The sequence below is a fragment of the Columba livia genome, chromosome 2, assembly GCF_036013475.1.
Source record: "Columba livia isolate bColLiv1 breed racing homer chromosome 2, bColLiv1.pat.W.v2, whole genome shotgun sequence".
NCBI lineage: Eukaryota > Metazoa > Chordata > Aves > Columbiformes > Columbidae > Columba > Columba livia.
The window spans coordinates 109,790,694-109,803,367 of NC_088603.1; the positions used below are offsets into that span (position 1 = coordinate 109,790,694).

A 12,674-nucleotide genomic window follows, 5' to 3' on the forward strand; every position below is an offset into this window, starting at 1 on the left:
ATCATGTTTTTGTCCCCCCCCTTTCCTGCCCGGTAAAGCTGGAAAATTCCACTAGTGATAACTCTGACAGCTTGCTCTCCCTCCTGTCGCTCCTCATTTAAGAAAACAAGAGGGAGGGAGCAGGGTTTGGAAGGCTGAAACGTTACTGATTTAGTAATTTCTGCAAGTCTTACCTTGGAGCAGAATAAAGCTTTGGTGTTATCCTTAAAGGAGCAGAGCAGAGTCCTTCTGAAACCCAATTTCTTCATGCTCCTCGTGGCAGTGAGTCCCTCCTCAGCCTATGATCACCAAGTTGCATATTCTGGGAGTTATCTGACAGCCTGTGATAGGGTATTCTGCCTCTAGTCATACAAGGGCTGCGGGAACAAAGAGCGGTGAAGCTTCTGGCCCTTATGGGAAATGGACTGACACTGCTCCATCACTATTTAAAGAGTAAATGCCTTCAGGATAAATCCTCTTAGTGTGTTTTCCTGTTTGTGTCAGAACTTAAACCTTTTATCCATTTCCTAAAAGGAGAAATAAAAAAGTAATCAGCACTGAGTTGCGCTGTTACTCAGGAGAGTGCCTGTGGGGTGGCCCAGAAAAATGCAGAGCCAATTTATGTATTTTCTGCTAAAGAGATATGAGACACCACCATTAGCATAATGCAGAAAAATCATAAATGACCAGACACAAATTAACGAGGAGCCCCCTCTGCACAGAGATGGCTGCTCCACCCCAAGCAGAAGCATAGTGCACAATGCCAGCGAGGAAGGAGAAGCGAGCCAGAGTACAGCTGTTAAGAAATCAAATATTTATGGGGAAGCCTTTCTTGCTTTTCCTACAGTGGGATGATCAGTGGGAGGCCCAGATGAATGCTGAGAAAAGCATGCACCGGGTTTTGCTGGAACAGTGGCCCGGAATTGGGCCTTGGCCCCAAGATAGATAAAATCTTGAAATTCAGGGATGATTTGAGCTGCAGCTGTGGGATGAGGAAATAAACTCTGCAAAAAGTTCCCTACCGGAGTCTGTTAATGCAGTCCAAGGAACCCTAAGAAAATACTCTTAAACATGGAAAACATATGAGATGGTAAAACTTTTCTTCCTCCACTGAATCTTTGTTTATCTGTCAGACTAACTTAAACTGGTCTATCAAATTTACAGCATTCCTGTCGTCTTTCCTCCAGCCTGAAATGCAGGAGGAAAAGCTGACTTTCTGATTTTAAGCTTTTTGATATCCTTCACTTCCTCCCAAGACATGGCTGAAGCCCTTCGGCAGCATAAAGGAAAAAGAAAGCCCATTATTTAATCAGAACAAGCAGAGAGAGAAAAAAAAAAAAGCTGAAAAATAAAAAAAAAGAGAAGGGAAAGGAAGGGACTTCCTGAATCAGTCACACATTTCCTAGGGGGACAGAAAAGAGCAAAACCAGAAGTGGTTTGGTTTTACAGTTCATCTTGAAGTTAAATTTGCTTTATGCTTTAAACAGGACTTCATGTCGGCTTTCTATTTTTTCTGGTGAACTTTTAGGATTACATAAATCCTAGAAAATTTTGGAAACTTCTGGTCATTTACTGTAGGTCTGTTTAGGGACTGGTAGGTCATGCTTTAAAGGATAAACTGCAGGGAAGAGAGAGGGTGACTCAAGAATCTGATAGTGGACTGTAGGGCTATTCATGCTACAAATCCAGCTGGTGGTGGTGGTCACCAGAAACTGCTTGGCAGCTACTCTTGCTTTGCATGAAATGATATGGTGATCATAGAATCATGGGATCATAGAACATCCTGAATTGGAAGGGACCCACAAGGATCATCAAGTCCAACTTCTGTCCCTGCATATGACAATCCCACAGTTCACACCATGTGTCTGAGGCTGTTGTCCAGTCTCTTCTTGAACGCTGTCAGGCTTGGTGCCATGACACCTCCCTGGGGAGCCTGTTCCAGTGCTTCACCACCCTCTGGGTGAAGAACGTTTTCCTTATGTCCAACCTAAAACTCCCCTGGCACATTTTCTTGCCATTCTCCTGGGCTCTGTCACTGGTCACTAAAGACCAGTGCCTGCCCTCCCTCCTCCCTTTGTGAGGAAGCTGTAGACTGCCATGAAGTCTCCCCTTAGTTTCTTCTTCTCCAAGCTGAATAAACCAAGTGGCTTTAGCCACTCCTCATACGATTTCGTCTCCAAACTTTTCACCAACTTCGTAGCCTGGTGACACTAGTCCATACAATCCTGACTAAATACCTTTATAGTGTTACCACCTGCAGGCATTCAGAGGCCACCTCCAGGCCGAAGAGTTACCAGCCTGCCCTCTCTGCTTCCCTCAAGGATGTCTTCTTTGTCTTTCTAGTTAAAAGATAGATAGCTGCCACTATCACTTTCTCCAAGCTGTTGCTCTATGAATAAATTAAAGTTGTTTTATACCTAATTCTAGGCTTTGAACAGTCAGGTAAATGTAGTTTTAGGATTGCCTTTTCCCAAAGTTTCTCTGATGGAATTTAAACAAGCCTCAGTAACAGTGACTTAGATTTTCCCAGGAATTAGAGTGAGATTTGTTTGCATTTGGTAAATATGAAGGTGGGTTCCCATTTGCAACCCAAGTCTCTTGCAGTTTGCTGCCTGTGCAGGACAGAAAAATGGGGTTGTGGAGGGAGGGAAGGGAGAAGAGGTCAGGTCCCTCACAGCAGTTCCCAGTGAACGTGTCTTCCCTCTGGCTGCTGTCGGCAATTAAAACACACCCGCTGTTTTGGTAAGTGTCGGATTCTCTCATCTAACATTCAATGTTGACCCAGGATGTGTGAGTTAGGATCCTCCTTGGCGTGGTCTCCTGATTACAGCCAGTGGAAAGTCACCTACAAAGGGCAATTCAGCTCACCTGTGAATGTCTTTCTTACTGCCCATCAAGGGAGCAGGCAGTGAGAGACTCACCAAAGAGCAGTTAAGTGCTGAAAATGGATAAATGCTCACTGGACTTTAGGTGCACTTAAAATTGAGGGAACTGTAACTCTTTCCCTGAAGTGCCCTTGCACTTAAGATATTTTACCTCCAAAATACAATATTTTCTTGAAACACAATTTAAACAACCCTTCTGGTTAAAAGTCTTGCCATAAAACTGCATAAATATGATTAAACACCTTTTTAATTTTTTTTTCTTTCCCTCAGTCTTTCTGGACCAGCACAATGGTGAGCTCTAGTCACCGCTGTCCTATGAAAAACAAACAGTGTTGAACTCATACACACAAGTGCCCCACCGAAACACCGCACAGAGATCTGTGTGCACGGGTAACTTTATTCAAGTCTGACTATTGCATTTCATGGTTTGTACAAAAGTAGCTCTGAACTTATTTCATATATGGGCTATAATGATGAAATATTTCAGTAGATATACTGAATGTCATACAACTGATAAACACTGACACAAGTGTTTTCGTGCTATTCTTTTTCTAAAGTTAAATGCTGAGACATAAAATAGACCTGCTGTTGACTACATTTTATGACTGGAAAAATACAGAGATTATCCTTACAATGAGACAAATGTTTAAGCTTTTTGCTGTATCTGGATGTAAGAACCAGTCATAAACATTTAGCTTTCTAAATAACTGATTTTTCAGTGCTTTTGCCAAACAAATAATTGAACAAAATCTTCATTTAAAGTTCATCTGAAACAAAGACATTTTCTTTTCTTGTAGAAATTCAGAAGAACAACAAACAGTTTGATCTCTAAGATTTGCTTTACTTTTCTGTTGAAAGTTAGATCCACATAAATTAGAAACAAAACAGTTCATTTAGAAGTTGTTGCAATGAAATGTTTCAGCTTTTTCTGATTTTTTCCTATTTATTTCTTGGCTCAAAAAGAAAATGCTCCACAGATTATTCTGATCAATGCAAATGATGCTTTTTTTGTTTGTTTGTTTGTGGTTTGTTTTTTTTTCCCCCTGCAAAAGAAATGCCCTTTTTTTTTTTTTGGCCTCTGTTCTAAACACAGTCACACAGTCTCCTGTTTTAACAGGTCACTGCTGCTGAGAAATATCTGTAAGGACTTGTCTAACAGATGTCATATGGCAAGCATGAAAATAAAACTACAAGGAAGGAAGGAACTGGAAGAGTTATCATTGGATTAAGTATTCTACAGAAATTAAACTGACATAATCATGTGGTGGTTTCTTCTGAAACATGACTGCTATTTACAGGGTCTCTATTGATCTATTCCAGCTGTTAGTGAGCAAAAATCAGAGGCTCTTCTCCAAGCTGGATTTTACATTAACACTGGGATGTATTAAGCACACATGGTCCAAATCTGGTTTGTTTTTCATGATAGAAAAAAGGTAATATCCTAAAACTTAATAAGTGATGTATTTGAAAGGAACTATGTAGATAGGAAGAAGATAGTAATTCATGGCCAAGCAGTCCAGACTTGACATCAGCTCTTCATGAAAGATTAAACCTTCTCTTAAGAGATAGTGGAAGATCTGTTTCTTCTGCCTGGGCTTTGGCAAAGGATCTGTGAAATTTCTTACCTATGTTCATGATCGATTAAGATTTAATTGTGGTCTTAGCTTTGCCTAGGAGACCATTAATTTACAGAATAGGGATTTTTCAAAAGAAACTACTTAACCTCAAGACCGTTTAGACATAAAACCAGTCAGGCAAGAGAAGAGGGTTTACAGAGTGTGACAAAAGAAGGATTGCACTATGTGCAGTGCCGATGTACGAAAAGTGTGGAACAGAAAAAGCCTTGCGGTGCCCGTAGGAAGGGTTTTGTTTTTGCAATGGCCCTGTGCCTCGCAGGAGGCCCGTGGCCAGCCGCTGTGCTGGGTTTCACAAATACGCTGAGGCGGCATTCTTTATCTGCGGTAATGCTCGGTGTCAGCTGCAAAGGTCACTTTGACGAATGAACTTGCCTGGTGGAAAAAAAAAACAACAACCCTTCTCCACCAGTAAATTAGCAGGAAGAGACTGAGCTTGTTTTCCAGTGCCCGTTGCAATAGTCACAGGCAAGGGCCATATGTACACTGGAAACAATATGTGGAGTCATATGACAGGGGAGACATTTTTTTGTGCTAAATTTACAAACAGAGGTTTTGCTCAGGTGGTTCTTTGATCTTTGGAGGAACACTATTTTGCACCTCAATTTTCAGTCATCTTTTGACAATATCCCTCTGTTAGGTCCCTACAAAAAAGGCTGTCTTATGTCTTGCACTAAACTATATTACAGAGAATCTGCTAGTTACCTTAATCCCAAGGATTTACAATACAGTTGCCTAGGGAAGCCACTTACTTCCCCTTACAGACATCATTTTTTTTTCAAAGCTGAACAGGTCAAGGCAGCCAAGAATAAAAAGATAACACTCTGGCGGAAGAGTCACTAAGTGAGGAAGAAATAAATAACATACCCTAACAGTCATGTGGCAAGAAGATGAAGAAAATCATTACTTGCTAGTGTCTCCAATTTTCAATGTATTTTCACCAGAAAAGAAGAACCTGAGCCGATAACCTGTAACACCACAATTTCCTACAATTTCCTACATTCACCAGGACCAATTTTACATCTCTGCAGAAACAGCTTGACCATGCCCACACCCTGAACCAGATGTGGCCCTAAAGAGGCTTTTCTAGGTACAGTTTGAATCAACTTTCAACTTTCTCATCTCGAACAATCTTTCCAAACTGGTCTTTCTGCTGCTTTTTCTCCCTGATGTTGCTCCATGTGTTTGACGCACAGGGAAATGTTAGGGGTAGGATTCCTGTAGTCTAAAATGACTGCCTTCCTCTCTTCTCCAGAACAAGAATATTCATAACATATGATGTGGGCTGAGGATTCAAAGATGATTATAAAAAGTATAGAAAACCCAGAATGCATGACATCAAGGGCTGAAGGATTATTGCAGCTTGAGCAAAAACAGAGGAACTTTGTTTAAACCCAAACAAAGCCAAGCAATGGGTAAAAGCCCTGGCTTACTGATTGCCAAATGTAAGACATTTATTCCCTCTCCTCCCTTAGATGTTAACCAAGCACTGCTAAACTAACTGCAGCTAAACCACTGTAATGCATCAGAGGTATTTTTATATTAACAGATGTTCTTCACTAATGTGACTTTAAAAGTAACTGTAACTGCCAAATTCATGTTTGGCCAGTAACCTTTATTTTAAGAAATGGGGTGAGTTTCTACAGAGTTTCTAATAGTCTATGGACCAATTCACTTCTTAAAGGGGAGAACTTAATTTGAACAGAATATTTTACTAATTTCACCCACTGAGTAATCTCAAGTTAATCAGCAATATTACTTGAGGGGGACCATAAGTCATGAAATCTGTTCCAGTAAAAGGACTTAAAAAAAATCCCTAACTAAACAGGAATTACATCTGAAAACTCTGTTGGGCACAAACAGACAAAGGAAAATGAAGTTTTTACTTTCTATACATAATTATGCCTCTGAATATGCTGTATCAATTACAAATGTCCAGTCTCCAAAGTTTATTCTTTTAAACAAAAACATACGTAAGTCCAAGACATATCTAATTACCATGTATAACATAAATATTAGGTTAGTCTAAGATTTTGTTAATTATTTGTCATGAAAGCAGAACTGGGTTTGGCAGTCAGGCAGAATTTGAGATGCCCATCTTGTACATTGCAGCAAAAACGAGGGTAAGAGAAAAGAAACTTTTGTTAGAAAGTTTAAAAGAAGGAATCCATGTTAACCACTCCACTGTGAACAATAACAGACATTTCAACACAAAAAATAAGAGAAATTAAAAGATTCTAACCCAAGATAAAAAAGAAAAAAAAAAGGCAGCAGCCCCCCTCAGAAGTAAATGTAATACAATTGTTTACCATTGCGACAATTTGATGGCGCTAAGACAGTGACAGTTGCTGAGGCCACAGATCTCCCTTGCTCGGCTTCAGTCCAGAGACCTGGAGCCCACCATGGTCAGTGCTTGGCATACACAGTGCAGCCAAAATACACCCATGCCACCTGAGGAACCAGGACCATTGCTAGCACTGCCGAAAGTGGTATTTTGCCCTCAGTTGTATAGGTCTCAGTGGCTGTAGTGCAAGGCAGTGGAGACTCAGGCCCCTAAAAGCCCTTCTATCTGCTCAGGAAAGGAACAATCATCTTTTCAAACACAAATGCCTTCACAAGCCTGACTGAAGTTCCCACTTGCTTTCAAGAACAAGGCTTTTTTCAAGATCTAGAAATCTCTGGCTTCAGCAGCAGTGTACAAACAAGATGTACCCAGCTCCACGGTTTTCAGGAGTGACAATATATAGATGGGCAGTTCTTCAGGGCCAATCATCACCTGCTATTTCCAGCTTTTCTTTCTCAGTCCCTGTCACACTTGCACAAATCCAGCTAGGAAGCCCAAGGAAAACAGAAATGTGACAATATCACAGGTTTCACATAGTCCTGCAAGATGATTATCTGACAATTATTTCCTTTTGGAGTACTCTCCCTTGTATCAAAGCGCTTCAGCTCACTGTTCATGGAAAAACTGGTGCCAACCCCAGTGCCAGTGGTTTTTCTGGCACTGGCAAGACAGAACAAAAATGCTAATTACCACTAATAGAAAGTGCTGAATCAGAGAAAGGGAAAATTAAAGGTATTTGATAAGAGGTGGTGTTTCAAAAGGCTTTCCTGGCAGCACTGTCAAAGCTTCAGTAACAGCCTCCCTTGCCAGGTCTCTCACCTGCAGGCAGCCCTCTTCAAATGCTCTGGTGGATGAATGCTTCACCTGGCCCCTGTTCTTTTTCTGCAGATTCGTATGAGCTTAGAGGGCAACTTATGTTGTATAGGACATGCATTATTGACTTGCTTAGCCGTGGGTTCTAGCAGATGGGAAAAAACATGCAATTTAAAGGCAGGATAGTGATCTCTGCCAGTGTCACAAACACAGGACGTGTACAAGTGCTATTTCATGAAGACGTTCCCTTACCCCCTGCCTCACCAGCATCCATCTCAGGGGTCTGGGTGCCAGAGACTTCCCATGTGATCCCACAAGGCTATGTCTTTGTAGGGCTGCAGTGCTGTTTCTAGTATTTTGGCCCAGTTCCAGCATACATGGAGGCCTGTTTGCAGTACTTGTGAAATTTCAGTCTGCTGCTTATGCTACTTCTGCTTACTGCATTTGTTTCTGTGCGCTGTGAAAATGTTGTTGTTGCTTTTATTACTACTATTATTATTATTATTATTATTATTATGTACTAGAGGTGTGAGTCAGAAGCAAAAGCCTCCTGGGTGTTGTGCTTTGTACCAGCTACACTGAAAAATGCTGTTTACCAGCAAGAGCCTCCACCCACCTCTGCCCATGCAGAGCCTTGTGCTCCCTGGCCAAATCCTGATTGCAGTTCAGGCAGATAATGTGATGTTATATGCTACATTTCAAAGATGGAATTGCTACTTTCTTGCTACAGAAACTGAAAAAGTTAGGGAGATAAGAAAAACACAACAATAACAGGAAAAATCAGTGTCTTTCCCATTTTCAATTACACAGCAATTTTAAAGCTGCTCTCTTGGGTCTTACAAGGCATAGCATTCTGGTCTGGTAAATAACTATTTCTAGCCTTGGAGGGTACGGTCATATGTGTGGACAGACAAGTCTTTAATCTAATCAGTGATCCAGGCATATACTTTGTCTTTTCCACATTCTAGGCCAATTTTATAACTGAGGAAAAGAGGTAAATATTTCCTTTATTTTTGTTTTTCTTTCTGGCAAACTGTTTACAGAATGTAGCAGCTGTTTGAAGATCGCTGGAGGTTTGCAACACTGGTAAAATTTTGTTGCGTGGGATTCAGAGAGTGAACAGAGGAAAGGTGAGGGGTGGTGTTACTGGGGACTGTGGTTTTGCACATGGCTGAAATGCTGGGTGTCTGCATTTTGGTACCACAGCTCATGCACTGCAGGTGACTAACACATCCTGCACACACTCACATATGTATGGATGCACAAATGGGTATGGAGCACTGGAGACACCACACCATGGTGAATGTGTACACGTCAAGGATTTTTAAAGCATTTAGTAATAATCAATTGAGAGGGGAATTATGCAGCCTGACCCTGAAACTAAAACTTTGCCATGACAGCAAAAAGTGTCTCTGCTTGCTTTGTCATCCCTTTTTCATTACAGTTTTCAGACTGGTTACAGATCTGGCTATAAAATTTGAAAATTTGCTTAGGAACTGTAATCTACGTTTGCTCTTCACAAAGATTCACTGTTATTGAAAAGAATTGAAAGTTGAGTGCATGGAAGGTGCACATCGTGGTGACAGCCACAATTAGAGTTACTGACTTGAAGTATTTCATGCAGCATATGCTGTCAGGGACATCACGAGTCCTGGTTTTCTAGGGATTTCTTTAATTTGATTTAACAGCCCATTGCCCCTTTGGGATATATGCTGACAATGCCCAAGAATTTATTACATGCTATCCCTTCTCCTCTGAAGTTTTTCTTTTTTATGGGCTCAGCAAAATGAATAAGAGTTTTGAATAACTCCAGGTAGGACTTTAGTTCAGGTTAAAATATTTTCTCCTGGAGTCTTGTCAGATGTTAGCTGCCTGTACTGGAGTTTCCATGGTGGGCAACCTGTGGCCTAAGCCTGCTTGGCTCTGAATACTCACAACAGGAAAGAAAAAATATGGGGTTTGGAGTGGAGTGGGGAAGAAAACTCCAAGTCAGAAGTGCCAGGGCTCAGAGCTGGAAAGAGTTTTTTCTACAAACCAGAAATATTAAGCAAGGATTGATTCCTGTGAGGTACTCAGCATGCTGGCCACAATCCAGTAAACCACCAGTGTTAGGGGTGCTCTGGAGAATGCCCCAGGGAACAGCCTGAGCACTAAGTACCTGGCAGGATCAAGCTCCAAATTGGAACGAGATACAAACCAGATGGCTTTGTGTTAGCTTTGTCATATTAATAAGGTCTTTGGTTTGCATTTTGACTTCTCTCTCTCCCTCTTTCTCTTATATCCGCCTTTCTTTCTTTGCCTTTTTTATAAAACAATTCTCATGCACAATGGGACAGGAGGACAAGGTATCAAAATTTCCCCTAATAATCTTTTCACATGCATGATACTAAAGCAGCATTGCAGAGGACCTGGGCGTCCTGGTGGATAACAGATTGATCATGAGCCAGCAATATACCCTTGTGGCCAAGAAGGCCAATTGTATCCTGGTGTGCATTAAGAAGAGTATGACCAGCACGTCGAGGGAGGTTCTGCTCCCCCTCTACTCTGCCCTTGTGAGGCTACATCTGCAGTACTGTGTTCAGTTCTGGGCTTCCCAGTTTAAGAAGGACAAGGAATTACCAGAGAGAGTCCAGTGGAGGTCTACTAAGATTATTAGGGGTTTGGAGCATCTTTCTTATGAGGAGAGACTAAGAGTCTGTTCAGCCTGGAGAAGAGAAGGCTGAGAGGGGATCTTATCAACCCTTATAAATATCTCAAGGGTGGGTGTCAAAATGATGAGACCAGATGCTTTTCAGTGATTCCCAATGACAGGATGAGGGGCAACAGGCACAGACTGAAGCACAGGTGTTTCCATCTGAATATGAGAAGAAAATACTTTGAGGGTGCCAGAGCACTGGAACAGGCTGCCTGGAGGGGTTGTGGAGTTTTCTTCTCTGGAGACATTCAAAACCCGCCTGGACACACTCCTGAGTGATCTGCTCTAGGTGACGCTGCTTTAGCAGGTGTGTTGAACTAGATGATCTCCAGAGGTCGCTTCCAACCCCAACCATTCTGTAATTCTGTGATTCTGTAAAGCAAGATCTGGGAAAACTGCTGCTTGTTTTTAACTCAGATCTGATTTAATCAGCGGCACTTGGACAAGGACTGTCAGGAGTTTGGAGCTGCTGAAGGATGGAAAATGCTGACTCTGTCCTCTAATGAGCTTTCCCAAATAAGCATGCTGGGCGTGCTGCTGTGTTTGAGAGCATCATTGCCTGCATCAGAGGTCATTCTGATGCCTTCAGGGTTTTTTGCTGGGGGATGGCTGAGCAGGAACAATGAGAGATAGCACTTTGCCTGTTTATAAGCCAGGTTCTAACTGAACTGAAGTGAGGTTGCTGCCATGTAGTGCTCAGCACTCACACAACCACTGAGGTCACCTGCCAGAAGGCATTGGGAATAAAATAAAACCCTTGTTGCTGCTTTGTTTTTTTAAACAAGCTCCTGGCTTTCCTCTTCTTCCATTCCAGCACAGTTACAACTATCTCCAGAACTTCCTCAGACCTGTGATTTGTGCACATGCCAGGTTTTACATGGATGTTTTTGAAACTGAGCGCTGTTCAACTGGAAGTTGTCCGAGCTGGAGCCACTTTCCTGTAGGGAGGGCACAGCGAGCAGCCAAGGTGGGACATGAGCCTCTGCCTCTGTGCTGCCGGTACTGCTAATGCACAAGACAGAGCAGTCCGGGCTCAAGTCCGAACCTTGGAGCCTGAATTAGGGCAAGCTGACAGCTGCCAGACAGGTTAGGGGTATCTACCATTCACAGGCTCCAGCCGTCACTTGTGCTGGAGCTGTGCACATATGTGGGCTACGCAGTGAGACTTGTGAGGAAGTTTCTGGGATCAATTTAGCATTTAGGCAACTGGAAAAGGAGCTGGCAGAGGCATCAGGCCTTTGCTTTCATGAGTGCATTAATCTTCTCCTGGCCTTGGAGAGAAATTTTAAATGAATTTAGCACATGTTCTCAAAAAGCTTCCTTTCTCAAAGTTATTCGTGCTGTGGATCCTGCACTTACAAATGATTATGACAGAGAAATGGCTAATATAAATCAAATGTTGTTCAATGATCATTTCAGTGAGAATGCCTGATGCTGCATTATTATTTAAGAAGTTGACAGTTGACTACCATGGACCAGTACTTTTGAGATACATGAATTAAAAAAGTATTTTTTCCTAACTCAGAAGGTGATAGTAGGTACCTGAGGAAGCACTAATGCCCCCCTTTTTTCATATCTTTCATCACCCAAGAAAATTTTTTTCTTAGGTACAGTTATGGAGTTCAGGGAAAAGTTTCAGATGCATCTTATTTTAAGAACTTAGAAAAATAATGTTGTTTGCTAGTGCTGGAAAAGTTCCTGGTTGGCAACTGAGCTACATTAACTATCATCTGAAAGTTTAGTCCATGGCAAATGTAGTATAATTCAGAATTATTCTGTCATGAAAGAGTTAAAAGCCTAGTCATGTTACTTCTTATTTGCCCTGTGCTAAGAGCAGGTTCCTGGAGGTCCAGGAGGTACACGAGTCTTCAGACAGCTATTTTGTTTGTTTTTCCTACATTTTCAGTCCATACATTGGCCACAGGCAGAGCTACCGTTCCGAGAACTGATGGGAAAAGTTTTTTGGTCTCACTGTAACATTTTGAGGCAAAGACCTGGGCTGGAAGATGTATGGGGAGGATTCCAGACCACTCCCAAATTCCACAGTCAGGCTTAGAAATGACTTAGAGCAACTGGATAATACAATTAATCCCTTCAGGTGTCCATCTGTGACAAAAGTACAATTCAACCAGATATGAAACAGAATATGAATAAATAATGCATGAATCAGGCCCAGCAAACACTTCAAGAAGCACAGGGTAAGCACCACTAAGAATAAGTTTGTGATAAAGTTTGCGTCCAATGAAGATTAAACAACTGTAGCAGCCATAGAGTTTTTCTTGTTATTTATCTTGTCATTAGGGTTAAAAACAGTCCATTCATCA

At 41.7% G+C, this 12,674-nt stretch overlaps 1 protein-coding gene across 5 annotated transcripts in view; it reads right to left on the reverse strand.

Moving 5' to 3' along the window:
- ARHGAP28 (Rho GTPase activating protein 28) overlaps positions 1-12,674 on the reverse strand; it is a 75,922-nt gene that overhangs the window by 48,795 nt on the left and 14,453 nt on the right. Inside the window, exon 1 of one of the 5 annotated variants that reach the window (XM_021283724.2) lies at positions 174-506. The exons of the other annotated variants lie outside the window; for them this stretch is intronic. The gene's annotated coding sequence lies outside the window, so the exon portion shown is untranslated. Of the gene's footprint in view, positions 1-173; positions 507-12,674 lie in introns of those variants that run through there. 5 annotated transcript variants of the gene reach the window in all.